We start from the raw sequence: 17,425 nt of genomic DNA, 5'->3' as shown, positions 1-17,425 counted from the left end.
TGTTCTGTTAACTTAGTGGTCAGCTAATGAATGTACAGAGATTTTCTTAAAACACCTGGAACAAAAGAATCTTCCAGTCTTTGCAGACGGATTCTTTTTTTTTTTTTTTTTTTGAGGAAGATTAGCCCTGAGCTAACATCGGCCTCCAATCCTCCTCTTTTTGGTGAGGAAGACTGGCCCTGAGCTAACATCCATGCCCATCTTCCTCTACTTTCTATGTGGGACGCCTACCACGGCTTGCCAAGTGGTGCCATGTCCACACCTGGGATCCAAACATGGCAAACCTGGGATCCAAGCCGAGGCAGAACGTGCGCACTTAACTGCTGCGCCACTGGGCCGGCCCTACAGAGGGATTCTATGTGTTTACTGGGGCATGCCTTCAACACTCAGCCAGGAAATTTAGAACTCTGCCTTGGCCCTTGCTTCTAGCTTGTGCAGGTCAACTAGAGGTCAAAGCTTAGGACTTTTCTCTGGTCTTCCTTGAGCATGTGAACAGCCCTGGGCCTTCTAGATTGCCAGAAATATGTCAGAACTTTCCAAAACCCTGATTCCCTAAAAGCATCTTATTCCCCAGCCTTTTCTCCAAAGGTATTTGATTAATCTATTGTTTGCCCTAACTGGTGTCAATTGCCTTAGAAGCAAAGGCTAAAACATTTGCCTGTAAGTGTTTTCAACAGATGACCCTGGGTAGCGGCTCTAGGGCTAGGCAAGTTCCAAGTTAAGTGAGATAAAACATTCCTTTTGAATGACTCCAGGGAGTCACAGGCAGATCAACCAAGGATAAATAGTTGCAAGTGGCGTTCATTCTGCTCCCTCTGGTACTAGTATAGAATGCAGGCTTTGATTTTCAAGGCTACCACTGCGCTGGGGAGCTGGAGATGGGACTAAGTCAAGTTAAAACACCATAAAACATGCTATTCTTACCAAGATTCAGCTGTTTTACTAGAATATGTTCTTCCAGAATTGCTGCAAGCATATAGTTAGTTTCCAGCATTCTGAAAAAGTTGATTCTGACAGTTTTTGCCAAATTTTGAGTTGCTTTTATGGAGAGGCGGGCTTCTAAAGTACATTGTTCCACCATTTTCATTAAGATCAAAACTCCCCTTTTTTTATCCCCTATATCCAGGAAATCACCAAAGCCATCCAACCATTCCTTTAAAAGCCCCTTTTATCTGTCTTTTCAATAACCACCACCACCAGGCAGGCATTGAGAGGCAGGTCATCATACTAGTTAAAAGCACAGATTCTGAAATCATATATTGGTGTTTGAATCCCAGCTCCGCCACTTCCTGGATGCGTAATCTGGAGTAATTAATTAAAACTTTCTATGCCTCAGGTTTACCATCTGTAAAATGGGGTAATAAAAGTACCTATTGTTATGAGGATTAAATGAGTTAACACTTCCCAAGTGACTAGTACTAGTCCTGGCACATAATAAACACTAAAAAATTGTTAGGCACTAAACTCATCTAGCAATTATTTATTGAAGGCTTATTTTACACTAACCTTTTGGACTATTACAGTGAACAAGACTGACAACAGGTGTTCTGTCAGCTTCAGTTGCTACAATAAATTCTCATAGACTGGGTGGCTTAAACAACAAACATTTCTTTCTCACAGTTCTGGAGGCTGGGCAGTCCAAGATCAAGGTGCCAGCAGATTCGATGTCTGTTGAGGGCCCTCTTCCTGATTTGGAGATGGTATCCTTCTTGCTGTATCCTCACATGGCAGACAGAGATCATTTTTCTGGTGTTTCTTCTTATAAGGGCACTAATTTCATTCATAAGGGCTCTACCCTCATCACCTGATCACTTCCCATAGGCCCCACCTCCAAATACCATCACACTGGGGATTAGCTTTCAACAGGTAAGATCCTTGCTCTCATGGAGCTAACATGAAATGTCCTAAACACTTCATACTCACATGGCTGTTTTTCAGATTACTTCCGTTGGGAAACAATTTTTCACGGCTTTCTCATGTTGGTCTCCATCTTGCAAGCAGAGGCACAGATGGCCTTATTTTCGCACTGTCTCCCTCTAGAGCAGAGAACAGCTCTGTGTATTGTCTAGTACAATGAAGATAATATCTCCTCCCAGGCAAACTCAGGCAGATATTTTTGTAGCCCATATAAGAGATTTGAGTTTCTTTCTTTCTTTTTTTTTTGAGGAAGATTAGCCCTGAGCTAACTGCTGCCAATCCTCCTCTTTTCACTGAGGAAGACTGGCCCTGAGCTAACATCCATGCCTATCTTCCTCTACTTTATACGTGGGATGCCTACCACAGCATGGCATGCCAAGCAGTGCCATGTCCACACCCAGGATCCGAACCAGCGAACTCTGGGCTGACAAAAAGGAATGTGTGCACTCAACTGCTGCACCATCGGGCCAGCCCTGAGATTTGAGTTTCTTAAGCTTGAGGTTCCTCAGCTGTGACACAAACCTACGGTGTATATAGCATTCCCTCTGCATCACCTCTGGGGGACTTGAGGAGCAAGGAGAATGGATGTGAAACTGAAACACATGCCATTTGCTGTGCCATTAATAATCAAGTCCTTTGTCTCTGACTCGGGAGTCTTGTGTCTTCTTGCATCGTCATGCAACACACTAACTTTTTTGCTTGCAGGTGGGGTAAAATGTCAGCCCCTTTACAGTTTTTGATAACTTCTATCCAGTATTCTGTTACAAAGATATCTTCCTTAAACCTGATTTCTACCTATTGTAAGTAAATTTCTTTATCTGGCTTTAAGGCTCCTCCACACCTTAGCCATTTCTTCCTGAAGAAGACTTTCTGCTTCATGAGCCAGGATTTTCAAACGTATATTATCATGCTCATTTCTACTTCTGACATTGGGCTTATATCTCCTCCCCTTTGGATTTCTTCCCTGTTCCATGTTCTTCTGCTTAGTCAATTCAATCCATTTCTCAAGAACTATTTCAAGTACAAAACTGGCAGGAAACTTCCCCATTGATCACCCTTTCTGTAAACATCTTTAATACTTAAGAATCAGTACACATAACAAAGAATTAGTGTACATATTGCATTGGTTTCTAATGGTTCCATATGAGTCTGCGTTGCTTCCTCATTCTGATTGTAAGCAGGAAAGAAGAGTGCTGGGCACAGAACAGAAACTGAATATGATTGATGGAAGTCCTTAAGTGCATGTGCACTGAAGGCAGAGTTCCCAGATTCAAATACCTACTACTTATTGGCTATATGACCTTGGGCATATTACTTAACTTTTCTATGCCTCAGTTTCTTCATCTTTAAAATGGAAATAATGATAATACATATCTCACAGACTTGCTGTGAGGGTTACAATAATACACATAAAGCGTACACCAGAAATCAAGTTAGACACATCACAGCATTTAGAGCTGTGATAATTCATGGAGGCATGTGGTATTACAGAGAATTTCACATCTGAAAAACCTTTCTGCTGTAAACCTCTCAAAACCACCAGGTTAAATTTAACTAACATCTCCTGTTTGACAAGAAAATAAAGGTCAAAGATGAAACTGCAGCACGAACCTGATGAGGAGGGCGCAGGCTAAAGCTGGGGGCTGTTCTAGAGCATTTGCTGACCCACAGTGTTCTATTGCATTCGCTAATTCACAGTCATCTACAGCACTTGTTTTAATGGCCACTTGGAGGCAGCACAATAAGTCTCAAGTCCACCTAAGTTCAAGAGTAAGATCAGAGACCCAAACGTTTATCCAGGAGTTGCAAAGGATTAAACACAGAATGAACAGTTAAAAGAGACCCACGTATACCTCTCAAAAGAATGTAGTGGAAAACAATTAATGTATCAGTCATGGCATTTGATACAAGGTCCAAAAGTCTCCTTTGTGAATTTTTAACCACATGCGAGACCTCAAATAAGTTTGGGGGCTGAATCCAGATTTTCTTCTTGTTCCAAAAAAACCCGAATCAAAAATTTAGTCAAAGTAGTCCCAGATTGGTAGCACCCAAGCCTCTGGCAAAAGCAAACACAAATTCTCTAAGAATTCCTATAAAGTTCCAAAGAATGTTAGCTCACCATCAAAAATCTCAAAATACATGAGGACACAAAATTTCCTGAGTGAGAGACAGCAGAAACAACATGAAGGGGAAAAAAATCACCTGCCAAGACTTTAAATATAGGTATCAATGGTTACAGAATATCAAAAAAGTATGTATAATACGTTTTAAAAGTAAGGTAATTAATTTAAAGTATAAGTAAAGAATAAGAGATATAAAAAATGACCAGGGGGCTGGCCCAGTGGCATAGTAGTTAAGTTTGCATGCTCCACTTCAGTGGCCCAGGGTTTATGGGTTTGGATCCTGGGCACAGACCTATCACTGCTCATCAAGGCATGCTGTGGTGGCACCCCACTTAAAACAGAGGGAGATTGGCACGATGTTAGCTCAGCGATGATCTTTCTCAAGCAAAAAGAGGAAGATGGGTAAGAGATGTTAGCTCAGGGCCAATCCTCCTCACACACACACAAAAAGACCGACATATTTGGAAAACAACTAAATAGGTCTTCTAGAAATGAAACAAATGTAAAAATTGCATTTAAAATTTGGTGGACAGGAGCCGGCCCGGTGGCACAGCAGTTAAGTTCTCACGTTCTGCTTCTCAGTGCCCCGGGGTTTGCCAGTTCAGATCCCAGGTGCGGACATGGCACTGCTTGGCATGCCATGCTGTGGTAGGCGTCCCACATAGAAAGTAGAGGAAGATGGGCACAGAGGTTAGCTCAGGGCCAGGCTTCCTCAGCAAAAAAAGAGGAGGACTGGCAGTAGTTAGCTCAGGGCTAGTCTTCCTCAAAAAAAAAAAAATTTGGTGGACAGGTTAAACAGTAGACTGACTCAGAAGAAAAATTGGTAAAGTAAAAAAAAGCTGAAGGGGCTGGCCCTGTGGCCGAGTGGTTAAGTTTGCCTGCTCCGCTGTAGGCGGCCCAGTGTTTCGTTGGTTCGAATCCTGGGCACAGACATGGCACTGCTCATCGAACCACGCTGAGGCAGCGTCCCACACACCACAAGTAGAAGGACCCACAATGAAGAATATACAACTGTGTTCCAGGGGGCTTTGGGGAGAAACAGGAAAAAATAAACAATAAAAATTAAAATTAAAAAAAAGCTGAAAAAATTATACAGAATTAATATTACAAAGATAATGGAATAAGCAATATGGAGGATGAAGTGAGAAAGCTAAATCTGTGTCTACTTAGCTTTCCAAAAGAGAGTCTACAAAGGAAGGAGGAGAGGCAAGATTTAAAGAGATAATGGTCTTTTCGACAAATGGTGTTAGAAAAAGTGGATAGTCACATGCAAAAAATGACCCTTACCTTTTACCATATACAAAAATTAACCAAAGTGAATCAAAGTCCTAAACAGAAGAGCTGAAAGTATAAACCTCTTAGAAGAAAACATAGGGAGAAACCTTCATGTCATTGGATTTGGCAATGATTTCTTGGAACATGATGGGTAACAAAAGAAACAACAAATACATTGGACTTTATCAAAATGTTAAACTTTTGTGCATCAAAGGGTACTATCAACAGAGTAAAAAGGCAACCCATGGAATAGGAGAAACTATTTGCAGATCATATATCTAATTAGGAACTAATATCTAGAATAGATAAGGAACTCCTACAACTCAACAACAAAACAACCCACTATTGAAAAATGGGCAAAGGACTTGGATAGACATTTCTCTGGAGAAGATATACAAATGGCCAATAAGCATATGAGAAGATGCTCAATATCATTAGTCATTAGAGAAATGCCGATCAAAACCACAACGAGATACCACTTCCCAGCCGTTAGGATGGCTGTTATCAAAAAAGGCTGGCCCTGTGGCTGAGTGGTTAAGTTTGCACGCTTTGCTTCAGCAGCCCAGGGTTTTGCTGGTTCAGATCCTAGGTACGGACTCAGCACCACTCATCAAGCCATGCTGAGGCAGCGTCCCACATGGCAGAGTCAGAAGGACCTACAACTAGAATATACAACTATGTACTGGGGGGCTTTGGGAAGAAGAAGAAAAAAAAAAAAAAGAAAGAAAACCAAAACCAAACCAAACCAAACGGAAAATAACAAGTGTTGGTGAAGATGTGGAGAAATTTTGGAACCTTTATGCACTGCTGGTAGGAATGGAATATGGTGCAGCCACCATGGCAAACAGTATGGGTGGTTCCTCAAAAACTTAAAAACAGAATTATCATATGATCCAGCAATTCCATTTCTGGGTATATAGCAAAAGAATTGAAAGTAAGGACTCAAACAGATATTATACCCCATGTTCATAGCAGCATTATTCACAATAGCCCAAAGGTGGAAATACAACCCAAGTGTCTGTCAATGGATGGAAAGGAAAAACAAAATGTGGTATATACATACAATGGGATATTATATTATCCAGCCTTAAAAAGGAAGGAAATTCTGACACATGCTATAATATGAATCAACCTTGAAAAAAAAATTATGCTAAGTGAAATAAGACAGTCATGACAGAATACATGCTGTATAATTCCACCTATACGCGGTACCTAGAGTAGTCAAATTCACAGAGGTGGGAACTGAAATGGTGATTGCCAGGGGTCGAGGGAAGGGGGAGCTATGTTTAATGGGGACAGAATTTCAGTTTTGGAAGATGAAAAATGTTCTGGAGGTGGATAGCGGTGATGGTGGCACAACAATGTGAACATATTTAATGCTGCTGAATTGTACACTTAAAAATGGTTAAAATGGTAAATTTTGTTATGTATATTTTACCACGATTTTTTGAAAACTTGACAAAATGATAATGGCTAGTAATTTTCCAGAACTGACAAAAGACACAAATGTTCAACTTAAGCAATCACAATGAATCCCTGGTAAGAAAAAGAACCAGATTTCTAGACACTCTGGAGTAAAACCACAGATTCACAAGAGAAAACGTTAAAACAAGTCAAAGCAAAAGGTATCATCCACAGAGAAATGATATTTCGACTGACTACAGATTTCTCAGCACCACAATGGAAGCCAGAATAGAGAAGAATAATGTCTACAAAAGACTGAGATGAAAAATTATTGTCGCTAGCGCACGGGGTTGATTCCGACTCCTGGTGACCCTGTGTACAGCGGAGTAGAACCCTGTCCAGTCTTTTTGCGCTATCCTCTCTCCTTCCGGTGCTGTATCAGACAATGCTCCACTGCTATTCACAGGGTTTTCACAGCCAGTCTTTTTGGAAGTGAGTGGCAGGTCCTTCTCAGTCTTTCTTAGTCTGGAAGCTCCGTTGAAACCTGTCCACCATGGGTGACCCTGTTGGTATTTGAAATAGCGGTGGCATAGCTTTCAGCAACACATGGCTGCCACAGTATGACAACTGACAGACAGCTGGTGTGGTTCCCGGACCAGGAAATGAAGCCGGGCAGTGGTGGAGAGAGCAGTGAATCTTAACCACTGGACAGCAAGGGCTGGCTCAGATGAAAAGTAATTCTACCTAAAAATGTATATCTTATTTTTTTTCCCAAGGATTGGCACCTGGACTAACATCTGCTGCCAATCTTTTTAGTTGTTGTTGTTGTTGTTCTCCCCAAAGCCCCCCAGCACATAGTTGTATATTCTCGTTGTAGGTCCTTCTGGCTGTGTTATGTGGGACGCCGCCTCAGCATGGCCTGATGAGTGGTGCCATGTCCGCACCCAGGATCCAAACCAGTGAAACCCTGGGCCGCCAAAGCAGAGGGCACAGACTTAACCACTCAGTCACAGGGCCAGCCCCTGTATATCTTATTTTTAAAAATCTTACACACATAAGGGGAAAATATACCTCATGTCATTTTGTACATAACTGTTAAAATAGCACATTCAGCGTTTCACTATAGTTGGTTATGTGTCTGTCTCCTGCTGAAAAACATGAGGTCAAGAACTGTGGCTTGGGGCCAGCCCAGTGGCTTAGTGGTTAACTTCTCACACTCCACTTTGGTGGCCCAGGGTTTGCGGGTTCAGATCCCTGGCGCAGACCCCCACACCACTTGTCAAGCCCTGCTGTGACAGTGTCCCACATACCAAAAAAATAGAGGAAGATTGACACAGATGTTAATTCAGGGACAATCTTCCTCAAGGGAAAAAGAAAACAAAACTATGCCTTATCTTTGATCCCTAAAAACTACCACATAACTCAGTAGTTTCAAAACTGCTGATTGTATGGATAAATTAAACAAATAACCAAATAAATAAAACATAAGGCTAATCATTTTTGGTGATGTGCAATAACACATCTATAACTGTACCCATCAAATTTTCTGAACAAAAATCAAGATACATGGTCTAAAAATGGGGCAGATGATTTGAAATTGGAAAATACTCTCAAAAATATGATGGCTCATACCTATATCCCACAACCATCCCATCAACGTCTCAGGACTAATTTCCAATATCCCCTTCCTCTACCCGAACCCACTGCCATTCAAGGGAGATTTATCAGTTGTCAACCGAAGAAAATGAATTCCTTTTTTATTACTGTTGAAGTCTGTGCCTGGGTCAGGAAGCCATAACTCTTTCACTTGCTATTGATAAACTGGGAAATTAAAGCCAAAACTGGCCTTGAATTACTCTTTGCTTTCTTTGCTTTACTTCCAATTCTCAATCAAGTATTTTGGGAAAATCCAATACTAGCATGTGCCTAGTGGTGTGCTGGCAGCGATTGTTCCAAAGGGACAATTGGTTAGGCTCTCAGTGTGTACTAGGTACCGGGTTAAGAACTTTAGATGCATTGTCTCTTTTAATTCTCACAACAACACTTTACAAACGATATCATTGTGATGTCAATATTGTGAATGAGAAGACTAATACTTAAAGAGATTAAGTAACCTACCCAAAGTCCTACACAGCAAGTAAGTAGCAAAGCTAGGATTTAAACCCAGGACCAAATGACTTTGAAATCTGTGCTCTTAACAACAAGCAGCTTACAGTCTATCTGGGGAGAGAAGAAATTCGCATACGAAATCACTGGAAAACAGTATTCGTTGAAATGCCAAATGTAGCTTCTTAAATCACAAATTATGATGGTTCTCCAAGGCCAGATTGAGTCGTTTTTCTGAATCCTTGGGGACCTTCAAGAAGAAAGAGCCTGAGTTTTATGACAAAATAAAAGTTTACAAGAGCCCTGAGTTGTATACAACCAATAAATTCAATGATTGAATGTGTAGGGTGGGCAGACAGGAGAACTCACGGCAAAACGACCACAGCTCTAGTAACTTGTATCACAAATACCGTACAGTTTACAGAGCACTCTCACATATATCTTGCCATGTCATCTTCACAACAACCCTGTGAAATACAAATTGTCACTATTTTACAAGTAAGAACAAAGTGATGACTGAGTGGTTTGCCCATGTCACAGAGTCACGTTCCAAAGCGGTCAGTAAGCGGACTCAGACCTAGATCTTTGCCTCCCGCTCTTACACGCCCTGCGAGGCCTCACAGCCCCTCAGACCTGGGGCAGCCCAGCATCCAGTCTGACTGCTTTTCTTAGGAGCTTTCCTACCTGCCCCTTTCTGTTTCACGTGTCCTGCTGGAGTCCCTTCCATCAGTCCAACTGGCAGTCTCCTTTACCAACTGCCATGGAAGCTTCCAGTACCCACATTCCACGCATCCAACCCTTCTGCCTTTAGAGAATCAAGGGTTCCCTCGTTCTGGTGGCATGAAGCCTTGATCTCTTAACACTCATGATTATACTTCTTCTTCTGCAGCAACTTTTGTGCTATAAATCAAGGAAAAGCTGATCATTGGGTAACTTTCCAGTGAACATTTTGAAATTTGAAGTGGGAGAACTGTTGAAATTTCTGGAACTCTGCTTCTGAGTGCCTTATTATCTTTTTCCTTTCCCTAAGTTCCCCTATGATAGCTAGGCTAAAATTCTTGCACTCAATATTTTTTTTTTTTTTTTTTTTTTTTTTGCTGAGGAAGATTAGCCCTGAGCTAACATCTGTGCCAATCTTCCTCTATTTTGTATGTGGGTCACTGCTGCAGCATGCCTGATAAGTGGTGTAGGTCTGCGCCCAGGATCCAAACCTGGGCTGCCGAAGCAGAGCAAGCCAAACTTAACCACTAGACCATGGGGCTGGCCCCTCAACAAATACTTATTGAGCTCTGATTAGGTGCCAGAGACTCTTCTAGTTTCTGGAAATACAGCACTGAACAACACAAGAAAGTACCTACTCTCATGAAACTTGTATTCTAGTAGGGAGAGTCAGATTCATGAAGTAAATAGCATGCCAGGTAGTGATGGGCACCGTGATGAAAAATAAAGTTAAGGGGTTCGAAAATGACTGGCAGATTGAGGCCTATTTTCAAAAAGCGGGCCAGGGAAGGCACTTTAGTGAGATAACTAAATGCAATGAGGAAGCAAGCAAAGCCGACTGGCTCTCCAGGGGAAAGGCTTTCCAGGCACAGGGAACATAGTGCTGAGGGCCTGAGGTTAGCACATACGTAGGGCATTCAAGGAATGGCAAGAAGCCAGGGTGGCTGCCCCAGAGAGAGCAAGGGGAAGGTGGCAGGAGAGGAGGTCCTAGAACAAGTCAGGGATCCGATTTTACTGTGCTTTGAAAGGCCGGGAGAAAATCCTCACTGTTCAGGCATTCAATCTCGTTCAAACAAACCAGCGGAGCAGCTATTTTAGGCCAGGATTGCTGGGTGCTGTAAATACAAAGAGGAATAAGAGAAAGTCCTAACTGCCAAGAAGCTTAGAGTCTAATGAAAAGCAGAGACAAGTAAGTAGGCAATTACATCACAGCGCAATAAGTACTGTGATCGCGATGAGCACAAAATACTATAGTAACCTCTGGGAGGGCACCCCAGGCAGACTGGGGATGTCAGAGAAAGTGACACGGAAACCTTTGCTGTCCAATAGCCACAATAACCCCACTAGTCACATGGGGTTATTGAGCACTTGAAATGTGACTAGTATGACTGAGGAAATGAATGTTTAATTTTATTTAATTTTAATGAATTTAAAGTTAAAAACTGAGGCAGTGTGAAATGTTTTTCCATTAAACACAGCTTCATTGTTTTAGCAGGACTGCATTCCACTTTTGCTGTTGTATCATGTAAGATATTACTGTTGTGCGATAGTGCTCACGTACTTTTTACTTTTTAACATGTGGCTACCAGAAAATTTATAATTAAATAAATGTGTGGCTCATGTAATATTTCTATAGGAGAGCACTAACCTAAACTGAAAGTGAAAGAGAGTCCGGGCAAAGTCGAAGGAGAAGCTTCTAGACAGAGGGGGCTACGTGTGCCAAAGCCCAGATGGTAGAGAGAGCTGGGCACCTTCGAGGAATGACCAGTAACTCAATACGACGAGCCCTGAAATGCCAGTGAGGAGTTGGGGAGACAGGAAGGAAAGGCAGTCAGCAGCCAGGTCCTGAGGACTTTGCACGTAGTACCACAGAATCTGAGCTTTATCTGGAGTGTAATGGGGAGCTAGCAAGGGAGGCAAGCATGGGAGCTGCGTGATCAGCTTGGAATTGTAGCAAAGGTCACTCTGGCTATCGCGTGAAGGATGGATTGAAAGCAGCAAGAACAGAAGGAGGAAGACCAGTTGGTGCTGGTTGCAATAATTAGGCAGGAGACCAAGGCAGCGATGGTAGAGGCGAAGCGAGAAGTGGGCTACTGCGAGACATTAATGAGACGTCGGGTTGGCTAGACTTTCGATTGAGCAGGTGTGAGGAGCAAATGACCACTGCCCCCCAAAGCTGAGTGTCCAGCAAGTGACTGAGGCCCTAAAGGCACATAGGGTGCAAAGGCTGACCCACGGGACTGTGCTGCGCCTCTCTGTGAAGACCATAACAGTTGGAGGGAAGAAAACTGTCCTAGAATCACACTTGGGGCATCTTATTTTTTTCTTTAATTAATACGATTTTTGAAAGTCAGTTTATTCCATGCTGCCAGGCACACAGCTCCAGTATTTCCATTTCCTTTGATCAAAATATGGCTGAGTGACTAGATTATATCTCTCAAAAAGTGTCAGGGAAAGAGAAATGTATTTGAGGTGCTTCCAGTGGCAAACAGAGAGGGGAAGCAGTGTTAAATACAGCAGAGAGCCACACCCCATCTCAGCAGCCCAGGGGCATGCCTAGGTTTTATGGAGCCCAAATTATAGCTTTTTTGGTCGTGGGGCGGGGAGTGGCGGGAGGGGGATCTCTTTAAGGAAACGAATATTAAATTGTGACTTCAAAATTGCTGGGTATGTCCACATGCAAATAAGGGGCCCTGATGCTTAAGCTTCATTAGCTTCATGGTTTATCTGACTCAGTCTCAACAGCTTTAGGAGGCCATTTTTTTCATCCATCTAATGGGTTATGGGCACTGAGCAGGGTGCTGGGCATATAAACACGAATGAGAGGAGATGTAAGCCTTGTTGGCAAGAAATCCACCACTTATTGGAGGAGATAGATAAACAGGTCATCACAGAACTATATCAGGAATGCAAGGGTAAGAGCTCCGTCCATAGGGTATTGTGGGTGCAGAGAAGAGGGGCACCCAACTCACCCGAGGGAGGGGTGCTTTGGGTGTCCTTCTGAGGGATGTGGGTACTATTTTGTGTCCTGTGAAACTGCAATATTTGTCAACTAAAAATAGAAGGGCCTTGAATGGCAAACCCAGTTCTTGCTAAAATCTCGTCACTGCCAGGATGAGTGGCTTACCAATAACTTGAGATCCTCCACCAAGTAAAATGACAGCCCCACAGTGGGCTGAACTGTGTCATCTCAAAACTCGTGTGTTGAAGCCCTACCTCCCCATCCTGACTGTGTCTGGAGAAAGGGCCTTTAAGGAGCTAATTAAGGTTAAGTGAGGTCGAAAGGGTGGGGCCCTGATCCCAGAGGACTGGTATCCTTATAAGACAGATAGATAGATCCTTATAGATAGATCTCTCTCTCTCTTTCCCTCCCTCTGTCTCCGGCAAGCCCGGAAGAGAGGCCTCACCAGAAACCAAAATCAGTTTCTGTTGGTTAATCCAGTCTGCAGTCCTTTGTTATGGCAGCCTGAGCAGACCGACCTCTAGAGCAAGTTCTCACTAAGCCTGGCCTCTGGGCAGAAGAGCCAGGAGCAGTGGGGCCTTGCTATGCCTCCCTCCATATTTCCAGGGGAAATGCAAGAACTGTGGTTGGTGACCCCTCACTGTCTTGGGCCCTATTCCTTCCTCCTGAAACCTTAGCCCCTCTAGGCTGCTCTTCCTCAGTCGTCCCCCAAGGGTCACGTTCACAGCTAGCAAAAGATTCTCTCCTCACAGATTAAGGAAGCAGCTTAGTATGGCTGAACAAGTGCTGGTAATGCTTAGAAATAGCCCAGCTTGGCCACTGTCCTCCATACAAGGCCCCAGGACAATCAAGCCCTGTCTCTGAACTGTGAAAGGAGGGGACTGGGCGAAATTATCCCTCAGCTCCCTTCTACCTCAGTGATTCCAGGATCCTAAGCTATTGTCTCTAAGGGTTCACGTTCAAGGGCCTCTGAGGCCTGATATGTCTCCAGATCCCACACGAGGGAATCATTCTCTAAGACTGGGAGGTACTTCTGGCCAGGAGGCCTTCCCAGCCGTCTTCAAACCACCCTTGGGTGCATAGGTGACTTCTCCACCTACTCAGAAGTCTCAGAGTCCCCTGCTTTTTAGCACTTTTGAAGCCACAAATGTTTTTCTGGGAGATGGGAATTCAGAGGTCTCCCTGGAAGTTTCTGATTAACAAGAAATATCAAAAAGTCTTTTCCCAGTTAGAGAAGGAGGCTCGGTGGTGTTCTTTTTTGGAAAAAAATTAAAACAAAGCATAAAATGTCAGGAGGAAACTGCTGAGTGGCATGGGGAAGTTTCTTAATTTCCCAGAGGGCATGCAAACGTTTGCCAACCTAACCTTCATTTTGGCATGGGGCCTCAAGTGCTCTGCGAGCAAACAATGGCTATCACCCAGCTCTCGCGGCCGTGCCAGCACTGCAGCTGGTCAGAGTGGCAGACCCTTCGGAAAGCAGGCTCCGAAACCAAGGGCCTCTGAGGCCATGTGGAGGTAGGAGCCATCTCGTGCCTCTTGCTCTTCTCTGACAGCCCTACAGTCTGTGCACCTTAGAGTATACATAAATTGAAACTATATTGAAGTTGAGAGAGACTTCAAGGTCAAATCAAGGTCTAAGGAGATGTAGCAGTTCACTTGCTGAGCACTTACCAAAATGGCTGTGAATTGTGCGATTTTTTCATGTGCAATTGGATTGTAAACCCTGATAACCATCTATTATTTTTGTCTCTCCTACTCAGTGCTTCATATGTTCATTGCTGAGTGATGTTTTCTGACACCAAATGTGTGAGAGTTTTGCACACCAATGTTCTAATTCTCCTGCACCAACTGGGTGTCCAACAATTCAATTCAATGCTGACGCTAAGTTAGCGTGAGACCCCACAGGTTGAGGGTACAGGCCCACAAGTCTGCCTTCACTACAGACGTCAGCCTAGGCTACCCACACTTGTGCTTGGCTAACTACAAATTTGAGGGTTCCCACAATCGCCCCCTCTCAGGATTCATAATTGCCTAGTACGACTCACAGAATTCAAGAAAGCACTCTGCTTACATTTACCAGTTTATTATGAAGGATACAACTCAGGAAGCTGTCACCTGGAAGAGCCGCATAAGGGCAGGTATGCAGTGCCGGGGACGGGGGTGTGTGGAGCTCCCATGTCCTCTCCGAGTACACCACCCTCCCAGCACAGCAGAGTGTTCACCAATCTGGAAGCCCCCTGCGTTCCACTGTTCAAGAGTTTTTATAACCCATCTCTGGCTCCCTCTCCTCCCTGGAGGTCAGCAAGTAGGGCTGAACGTTTGGTCTTTCTAGTGACCAACCTCCTTCCTAAAGCCATCTAGGGGTCCCACGCTGAGTCATCTCATTAGCAAAAACTCAGGTGTGGTCCCAAGGAGCTCTCTATGAATAGCAAAAGACACTCCTATCGCTCAGAACTTCCAAGAGTTTTAGGAACTCTGCCAGGAACCTGAGACAAAGACTAAATATATTTTTGATGATCCCACAGTTGCACACAGTAGGTTCCTAAACATGTGTCAGTTAATTCCTTGACTAACTTGGAATGCAGGAAGCATAATTAGGGACTAAATATATCTAAGGAATCCCCTTTCCTCGAAATCAGAAAGATTACGGGAGACCCTTGATTTTGTGACAGGCCATTCTGCCAGGAGAACGTATGGTCCCAATTCCATAGACAACCTTGGCTTTGGTGAGAAAATTGATAAAATGCATACATTTTGGCTATTTTTTTGTTAAAAAGCTAAATTGCTTATTTAGGAGTTTCCATAGATTTAACTAATTATGAGGCTCCCTGACTACTCCTTATTCCCTCACCCCTTCATCGAAGCCTCGAGGGCTAACAGAATGACAAAAGGCAGAGCTGGAGGACAGTGCGCCTGGCACCTCTCCAGCTGAGGAGCCTGCCATTTCCATATGCGGGAGCTTGCCAGAAGCCTCATCTAAGCGAGTCCCAAAGAGACAGTGGGCAGCAGAAGATGCATCAGCACCAGGGAAGTCCCCGAGCAGGTCTGCAGGGCTGTGCTGCAGTTATCAATTATGCAACAGGATTTGGCTGCCTTTCAGAAGCTCCTTTCAGCATATTCCAAGGGCTCTGGCGTTGGAGTAGGCACTCTCTGTTCTCCCAACATGGCCGACCCACAGAGGACTTCCTGGGCCATCCTGGCTCCCGGCTGGTAGAGCTCTCACATGTTGTTAACTGAAAGTGAGATTACTCTCCAAGGAAGGACAGTTGGATATTTGGGACTCAGGAATTCCTGCGTCCTGCGCTGAGGAGGCTTGAGAGATTATCTTGTTCATTCATAGCGTCATGCTTATGTGGAGAACAGCTGAGGCTTGAGATGTTCCATTTATCTCCTGATTCAGTTCCCGTCTGTGGAGACAATAGGCTGACCTGACCTGGACCATTTCCACAGCAGCAGTAGAGAGAGGCCTGGGTAAAGCTGAAGCCTCACTGCCCCATCAATCCATCTTGATTCTGAAGCTGGGCTCTGTTTGTATGACGTCTGCTCCTTCCTCATCCTCTGTCTCAGCAAGGCACAAGGCAGGAAATAAGAGGGGGACCAACTGTGATGGTCTGCCTGGCGCTGAGGAGGTTCCTGAGTGCTAAAACCAGGAAAGCCCAAGTCCCAGGGAAATCGGGGTGAGTTGGTCACCCTGGGAAATGGCCAGGACTGACCTGAAGACACTATAGTCCCACCTAGGTGTCTGTGAGGCTGGATGGCTTCAGAGCCTGGTTTTGTTTGGAAAGTCATTATACTGTTCTCTTGAATTTGGCAATAAATAATGGTGTGAGGCTAGACAAAAATGAATATCTGTAACAGTAGAGAGGGTAAGCAAAAAGATTCAAGAATAAAAAATAATCCACAAAAATGGAAGTTTTACGAAAGCAGGAAGCATGATTTCTGTATCCCTATCACACACTGCAATGCAAAGCACACAGCAGATATCCAAGAAGTGTTTGCTAAATAAATGAGTAAGCAAACTCACGAGGAAACAAAAAATTCCAGCTCTGGCTCCGTCATTACTAGCTGTGCGACGTTAATCAAGTTGATGAACTTTTTAAAACCTGTGTTTCTTCATCCATAAAATGGGATGATAATAATTAGCCACTTTATGGATGTTATAAGCTGAATTGCATCCCTCCAAAATTTAGATGTGAAGTCCTACTAAGGGAGGTTTCTGTTTTTAGTGAACCTCAGAATGTGACACATTTGGAGATAAGGTCTTTAAAGACGTAATTGAGTTAAAATGAAGCCATTAGGAGGCCCCTAATCCAATCTGTTTTAGAAGAAGAAGTTTGGACACAGGGAGAGAGACACCAGACACACGCACACACAGAGGAAAGACCACGTGAAGACACAGCAAGAAGAGAGGAGAGAGCTCTGCAGGCCAAGGAGAGAGGTCTCAGAAGAAACCAGACCTGCTGACCCCTTGATCTTGGACTTTTAGCCTCCAGAACTGTGGGAAAATAAATTTCTGTTGTTTAAGCCACCAGGTCTGTGGTACTTTGTCATGGCAGCATGAACAAACTAATACAATATTGATTAAAAGAAATAACACGTGTAGATCACCCAGCACATGAATGCTCAGTAAATATTTCTTGTCCTTATTAGTATTTACTACCAATAAAGCTATCTGTGAAGGGCACTGAAAAAATACATAGTATGTACAAAAGCATACAAAAAGGATCAGTAGAATTATTGCCTACACTGGAGGATCTTGGGAGACAGAGAAAAGTGAGCCTGCCCTGCATACGGACCACCACACTGGCATCACAGAAGGGTCTGTGTGTCTGCAAACAATACTTCAGCCCAGAGCTTTGCAAACTTTAAGAAGCATATAAATCACCTGAGCATCTTCTTAAAATGCAGATTCTGATTC

The 17,425-nt window shown here is 43.6% G+C and overlaps 1 protein-coding gene across 2 annotated transcripts in view; it reads right to left on the bottom strand.

Annotated features, from left to right (window-relative positions):
* Positions 1-9,587, bottom strand: part of ADORA3 (adenosine A3 receptor) — a 71,335-nt gene extending 61,748 nt beyond the window's left edge. The window contains exons 1-2 of one of the 2 annotated variants that reach the window (XM_070608020.1): positions 9,510-9,553; positions 1,924-2,036 (exon numbers count right to left, since the gene is read on the bottom strand). The gene's annotated coding sequence lies outside the window, so the exon portion shown is untranslated. Of the gene's footprint in view, positions 1-1,923; positions 2,037-9,509 lie in introns of both variants that reach the window. The other variant, XM_070608019.1, reaches the window with a different exon arrangement.
* Between the last annotated feature and the right edge of the window lie 7,838 nt (positions 9,588-17,425).

The sequence above is a fragment of the Equus przewalskii genome, unplaced genomic scaffold (assembly GCF_037783145.1).
Source record: "Equus przewalskii isolate Varuska unplaced genomic scaffold, EquPr2 ChrUn-13, whole genome shotgun sequence".
NCBI lineage: Eukaryota > Metazoa > Chordata > Mammalia > Perissodactyla > Equidae > Equus > Equus przewalskii.
The sequence above is the reverse complement of the archived record's forward strand: the minus strand, read 5'-3'. Positions and strand labels throughout refer to the sequence as shown.